Here is a 6,021-nt window from a genome sequence, read left to right as displayed (position 1 = left end):
ATGACTTTAGATTACTGAAACTGCAAGACAGGGCCTTAAACCTCAAGTTGGCTATAAAGCTATCAAAAGATTTGCCTGGTTTTTGGGTACACGTACGAAATATGTATCATTCAAATGTTTCGTTTTTCTTCGGAGACAATGCCGATCAAATTACTTTTTTCACCTCATCGTAGATCTTGCTTTCCTCTTCATTATCAAAATGAAGCTGTCAGAGTGCCTTTAAACCTTCCATCTCTAACTTTACCATTGTTTATTGCGTTGAGTTGCAGATAGCAGTAGTTTACCAGGTGGGCAGAAGAACCTTCTCTTTTCGGCATATTTTGCCTCGTCCTCTCTGTCATTATCTTAAAACATTCTGCACTCTTGGTACCATCATGTGTTTTGTGATTTAGCCGTTGTAATGAGATACAGAAAACATCTAGTTGTTTCACTAGAAAGATGATTTATTAACAAACATGTGGAAAGATAACTAACATATTACTATACAGACAATAACTACTAAATGAATTCAGTGAACTATCCTCTCGTATGTCCTATTACCAACAGGCGGGTATCTCTAAGTTACGTGAAGGATGTCTGATGTCTGATGCCAGCAGCTGGTTGGAATTCACATTACTAACGATCTACAAAACTGTGCACAGGCAGATCACCACAACAGGATGCCCCTCTACCATGGCAATGTTTGGGGTGGGGAACAGGTGACCGTGGAGAGGAACTACGTGCTGTCCACTGGTGCACTCTGTGATGTTCTTTGTTGTTCAGATCCTAGGATGGTTGGCGTAGTGTTTACAACGGCCACAACTAGCTTTTGTAATAAACAAAGCTAAAGATGTATTTACACTACTTAAATGAATTCAACCTTGATAAACAATTGACAATAAACATACAATTTACACTCATCTACCACTAATCTCTACACTCATACAATAACTAAGATCTCCTCTCACTCACACTAGCTTTCTTACAGTCTTTCTCCTAGCCTTCTCCTCAACACTCTCCCAGATGGCTTAGCATCGATGCTTTCTATTGTTCTGCATCTAGCTCCCTGGACATAACATTAACCCTTGCAGTTCTGTACATTTCTCATAATGTCACATCCCCTTTCTTTGAAGAAAAATTCTGTTTCTTACATTTTTTTGAATGTAACACTAACGAGAATGCACCATTATTCTTTTTTACATTCAACAGCAAAAGCTAAATGTCACATTGCAGCAGTGATTACAGAGCAATAGTTATTAACATGTCATTAACAGGGTGTCATGGTGACACAGTGGCTATCACTGTGGCTTCACATGCCAGGGTCCCAGGTTCGATTCCCCGCTGGGTCACTGTCTCTGCGGAGTCTGCACATTCTCCCCGTGTCTGTGTGGGTTTCCTCCGGGTGCTCCGGTTTCCTTCCACAGTCCAAAGACATGCAGGTTAGGTGAATTGGCCATGCTAAGTTGCCCTTAGTGTCCAAATAGGTTAGGAGGGGTTATTGGGTTATGGGGATAGGGTGAAGTGAGGGCTCAAATGGATCGGTGCAGACTCGATGGGCCGAATGTACTGTATGTTCTATGTTCTATGATCTATTAGAAATTCAGTCTATTCAGCAGTTTTCTTGCTCTCGTCGATCTTCTTTGTGTACTTGTTGAAGTGTTAAAATCGTCCTCCATGTTTTCTGGATTTCTTGTCAACAATGAAGGATTTGGAATGTGAATGTTTGGAATATGGCATCCGGAGAAACAATATTAGGAATTTAAAGTGGAACGTAATTCTTTATCTTCAATAATGCTCTTCGATTCCTTCAAAACATTGTGCCATGTTCAGTTTGTACCAAATATGATCTTGGTGCTATCTCTCGTGATACATCAGCAACATGTGACGATCCACCATCAGGATTCTGTATTCTGACACAATCTTCTTCTTGTAACGGCGGTAAAGGTTTTGTATGCCTATTGTAGTCAGCTTTTTGTTTTCTTTTTTGTAAATTTATCCTGTCATGTAGTACTTGTTCAATCATATTTGGAATTGTGATTTCTAGTAGAATCGTATAAATGTTTCTTCCCATCAATATCTGGGCGGGCAACAAACTTGATGACAATGGAGTAGCTCTGTATGTTAACAGTGCTGATGAGAAATCTTTGTTGTCATCTAGTGCTTTGCTGAATAGCTTCCTAACTATTCTGATGTCTTTCTCAGCTTTTCCATTGGATTGGGAGTACAATGGACTTGGCGTTATATGGTGGAAATTATAACTTTCCACAAATTGTGACCATTCCCAGCTGGTAAAGCAAGGACCATTGTCGGAAACAACTTTCAATGGAATTCCGTGTTGAGGAAATATAGATTTGCTGCTCTGATTACTGAACGAGTTGTTGAATCTGTCAGCGTAATAATCTGAGGATAGTTAGAATAGTAGTCAGTAATGACTAAATAATCATGTCCTTTGAAATAGAAGAGGTCCATTCCAACTTTCAACCATGGGTAAGTGACTACTACATTTTCCTCAATGCTTTCTTTACATTGTGCGGATTGATGCATCTGACAAATGCTGCATTCCTGCACATGATTGTCCACATTCTTGTTAATCCCAGGTCAGTACATAGATTGCCTTGCTTGTCTGCGACATTTTTCAATTCCTTGGTGCCCTTCATGTATCTGTTCCAAGATATCTTTCCGTAGGCAGGAGGGAATAACTATTCTATCTCCTTTAAATAAGAATCCATTGATCACAGTGAGATCATCTTTGATACTACAAAAACTGGTGCAACAGCCAATGGGCCATCCTTCTCTCGGGTATTGGATTACCCTTTGGAGTGTCAAGTCCTTTGCTGTTTCTTCTCGGGTTAGACGTAGCTTGTTGTCAGACACTGGTGCGTGTCTGCAATAAATGAAGCTTGTGCTTCCACAATGTGTACTATTTCCGAAGCCGTGGTATCAACATTATTTGTAGCTCTTGATAAAATGTGTTCAATTTAATCTTTAAACATAACATTTAAATTATTGGTTGCGTGTATCCTTTGAACCAAATTGAATTTGCTGCAAGCATCCACCCATAGTGATGATTTGTCATTTTCTACTATTTTGAAGTCTAGTGGCATGCTGATGTCATCATTCTGAACGATGAGACAGCAGGAACCTTTCATGGCTGTGGTATTGCCATTATAGTCAGTCAATTGGCAAGTTGATTTCTTTATCTGTCGTTTGCTGTGCACTTGTCTGAGAGCCTGTTCCTTAATGAAATTTGCATGTGCACCTGTATCTAATTTAAATGGAACCCAAACCCATTAATGTTGTGTAGTACAGTCCACTCCTAAGTAATCTTGGAGAGCTGATATATTGGATTGTTATCACAGTCCAGTACATTAACCCTAGTAATCGCATCAACCATGAAAGTATCTTTCAGTGCATATTGGGACGAACCATCATTATCAGATAAGATTTTTTCTTCTTTTCCTTCACTCTTTATACTCTGAATCTTCCCATAATCATTGTATGAACTTTAAAATTTATTAGCTGTTGAGGCTGTTGCGAAGCGGCATTGTGCTGCAAAGTAATTGTATTTGCAACACTTGGAACATTGTTTGCCTTTTGCCAGACAGTTTTTTTTACTGTGGGCATGGTGTCACTTTCAAAATGGCCGCCAGCCATTGTGCACAATTTTCTGTGCTGCACCAAACATTAATGGCGTTGGCCATGTTTCCCGACTTCATGCCTTTTTTGTTTGCCCTGAACTCCGCATATTCAAAGGTTGTTTGTTCACTGGTTTAACAGATTTTAATTGCTTCATCTAGTGGCAAAGTCGGTCATCTCAGCACTTTGTCTTGCAAACGTTCATCATTAATTCCAAAGACAATTTGATCGTGAAGCATTGAATCATCAACGGAGGAGAAGTTACACGACTGTGCTCTTAATTTTAAAGCAGTAATCAAAGAATCTACTGATTCCACTTTCAGCTGCAGCCATTTTCTAAACATATAGTGCTCCTATGTCTCATTTCACGTGCTTTTTGCAGTGAGCATCAAATTTTTGCAGCACCATATTATATGTTTTTTATCCTCATCTTCTGCAAATTCAAATGTGTTAACTGCTCTAATGCCTGCGGTCCAGCCAAATTAAGAAGAAGAGCGATTTTTCTCTGATCAGAAGCATTTTCTAGCGTGGAGGCAGATAAGAAACTTTCAAACTGTTATTTGATAAATTTCCAATTTTGACACGGTTTACCAGTCGTCCTGAAGTGTTCTGTTTTTTTCAGACCTTCCACCTTACGATCCGTTGGTTGTGCAGATTTTTCAATCGGTGTAGCGGTGTGACTGTTTTTCTGAATTTTCTTAAAGCTATACTATCTAACCTAATTGCTTATTGTTTAGAAATACACTCCTGGTCCCGTGTGGTGTTCTTTGTAGTTCAGATCCTAGGATGGTTGATGTAGTGTTCACAAAGACAACAACTAGCTTTTGTATTAAACAAACCTAAAGATTTATTTACACTACTTAATTGAATTGTATGCACTCCAGAAATTTCTCTTCTTTTGTACTGTGATTAAATTGATTCACCCAATCTATATGCAGATTAAAGTCATCCATAATCAGTTCAGGCAGTTAAGTTTCCTTTGATGTTTCGTTTAATTGTAGTGGCCCACGAGGGGCTGGCACCCATCTCATTTTTCTTTAATTTATTGATTTTAAAAATATTAAAAATAGTATAAAGAATTACTCTCACCAGGTGAGGAGGGGGGCAGGGAGAGAGGAGAACCTACTCTTAAGCCTGCTCCTAGGCCTGTCCAACGTGGCCATCAACAGGTCCAGGCAGTGGGTGATTGAGGTGTTGTGTGACCTAACTGCCTGCCCCTCATCTGTGGCTACATCCATGCCCAGATGTCCTTGGAAAGGGAACACGCAGTGTCCACCAGTGAACTGGAGTTCTTCACTGATTGGCGGACACCACAGAGGCTGGAGTGAATTATCTCCCCGCCAAAATATTATTTTAATTTAATTTGTTAAGTTTCCTTGAAATTTTTGATTTTGCTACAGTGCTCCTTTAAGCAACAGTTCATTAGTTAAATTGTTTATGAGCGAAATCATTAGATTTATCAAAAGAATATAAAGAGACACATTCTTATAGGGCTGTCAACTTTGAACTCAAAAGATATACTTCTCCAAATACTTGAGACCTTCTGTGATGGTTGAACGCTGCAGGGATTCAAGGGCATCATCAGTCCTGAGAACATAGGTCATGATCCAACGGCCATGCTGTGTCCAAAAAGCAGCTCACTGCGGTGCAATATGGACGTTGAAAGCCGGGAGACCCCGCTCCCGAGATCTACCCACCCACAACGCCTCGCGAGATTCAACGCGATCTTGCGAGATGTTGCGATGTGAATCCCGCGCAAAATGGACGGGATCACTTTTTTGCAAATTTGCATATTAGAGCGAGGCAGTAAGACTCACTCTAATGTACAAGTCCCAAGGTACCTGAGGCTTTGGGATTCAACCCCTTCATCTCAGAGACCTCGGGCGAGCACCACAAATGGGGACCCGATGGAACGGCACTCGTGGGGGTCTCCCAGGGGATCGAAAGCCCCCAGCTGCATGTCCTTTGGGTATGGTGGTGCCCTGGCACTGCTGGTGCCACCTGGGTGCCAGCCTGGTACTGCCAAGGTGCCCATGTGGCACTGCCAGCTAACTGGAGCACTGTTAGGGTACCAGCTTGGCACTGCCAAGGTGCCAGGCTCGCATTTTGTTGTGCGCATGAATTGGCCGGGGGTGCCTGCCATGGGTGTTAGGGATTGCTGGGAGTATGGGGGGGCAGGGACCCTCCCTAAGTGCCTTCGGGCTTGGGGGCAGGGAGATCAGGGTTTGCTTTGGGTTCTCTGTTATGGGATCTTCCAGTCCCGCCGACGGCATGGAACACGCCGAGTTAAGGGGTGGATTCAATGGGACATGCCATTGACAATGGCAAGAGCAGAAGATCCCGACGCCAACAGCAGGCCGCCTTCCGCTGACATAAAACATACCGCAAGGTGGCCAGAGAATCTCA

The sequence above is a fragment of the Scyliorhinus torazame genome, chromosome 18 (genome assembly GCF_047496885.1).
Source record: "Scyliorhinus torazame isolate Kashiwa2021f chromosome 18, sScyTor2.1, whole genome shotgun sequence".
Classification (NCBI taxonomy): domain Eukaryota; kingdom Metazoa; phylum Chordata; class Chondrichthyes; order Carcharhiniformes; family Scyliorhinidae; genus Scyliorhinus; species Scyliorhinus torazame.
The sequence above is the reverse complement of the archived record's forward strand: the minus strand, read 5'-3'. Positions refer to the sequence as shown.